At 42.6% G+C, this 1,418-nt stretch overlaps 1 long non-coding RNA gene across 1 annotated transcript in view; it reads left to right on the forward strand.

The window, feature by feature from the left end:
• The window catches only part of LOC125483850, a 14,340-nt gene extending 13,796 nt beyond the window's left edge, over positions 1-544 (forward strand). Inside the window, exon 3 of the long non-coding RNA XR_007262752.1 lies at positions 443-544. This is a non-coding gene — a long non-coding RNA (uncharacterized LOC125483850). The remainder of the gene's footprint in view (positions 1-442) is intronic.
• The last annotated feature ends 874 nt before the right edge of the window (positions 545-1,418 follow it).

Raw genomic sequence — 1,418 nt, forward strand, 5'->3', positions numbered from 1 at the left:
AGTTAAACTTGCCCCACCTGCCTGCTCCTGGCCCATATCCCTCCAAACGATTCCGAGTCATGTACTTATCCAGATGTCTTTTAAATGTTGTAATTTTGCCCACATTCCCTACTTCCTCAGGAAGTTCATTACAAACACGAACCACTTCTGCAGTTTTTTTTTAAAAAAAAATTGCCTCGAGTCTTTTTTTAAATCTTCCTCCTCTCTCCTTTAAGAATATGCCCCCTTGTCTTGAAATCCCTCACCCTAGAGAAAAGGCACCTGCCATTCACCTTATCTATACCCTTCATGATTATATAAATGTCTGTAAGTCACCCCTCCAATTTCTGGACTCCAGTGAAAAAAGTCTCAAACTATCCAGCTACTCCTTATAACTCAACCTCCATTCCTGGTAAATCTTTTCTGAACCCTTTCCAGCTTAATGATATCCTTCATATAACAGGCGATCAGAAGTGGACACATTACCCCAGAAGGCGCCTCACCGACATTCTGTACAAGGTCAACATAACATCCCAACTCCTCTCAAACGTCTGAGCAATGAAGGTAAGCAGACTAAACACCTTCTTCACCACCTTGTCCACATGTAATGCAAAAATCAAGCAATGATGCACTTGAACGCCTAGGTGTCTCCGTTCTACAACACTATCCAGGGCCCTACTTTTTATTATGCAAGTCCTGCTCTTGTTTGTTTTACCAAAACGCAATAACTTGCCCTTATCTAAATTAAACACCACCTGCCATTCCTCAGCCCATTGACTCAATAGATCAAGATGTCTTTCTAATCTTGGACAGCTTCTTCACTGTCCACTGCTGCCTATTTTGGTGTCATGTGCAAACTTACTAACCATGCCTTCTATATTCTCATCTCAATCATTACGTAAAAGGTCAAACAGAATTGGACCCAGCACCAATCCCTGTGGAACACCGCTGGTAACAGGAGTCCAGTCTGAAAAGCAATCCGCCACCACCAGTCCCTGTCTCCTGTCATTAAGGCAATTTTGTGTCCAATTGACAAGCCTGAATCACCCTGAATCCCATATGATCTAACTTTACTGATGCGCCCACCATGTAGAACCTTGTCAAAGGCTTTACTCAAGTCAAAGTAAACAATGTCTACCGCTCTGCCCTCAACAATCTTCTTTGTTATTTCCTCAAAACTCAATCAAGTTTGAAATACAATTTCCCCTGCATAAAAACATGCTGACTATCCCAATTGTTCCTTGCCTCTCTAAGTACGTAAATCATATCTTTCACAATTACCTCCAACTACTTACCCACCACCGAAGTCAGCCTCGCAGGTCTGTAGTTCCCAGGCTTCTCCTTACATCCCTTAAGCAAAGGCATAACTCTAGCCATTCTCCAGTCATCTGGCACGTCGCCTGTAGTTATAGATGATACAATATTTCTGCAAGGTGCCC

The sequence above is a fragment of the Rhincodon typus genome, chromosome 8, assembly GCF_021869965.1.
Source record: "Rhincodon typus isolate 14 chromosome 8, sRhiTyp1.1, whole genome shotgun sequence".
Lineage (NCBI taxonomy): Eukaryota > Metazoa > Chordata > Chondrichthyes > Orectolobiformes > Rhincodontidae > Rhincodon > Rhincodon typus.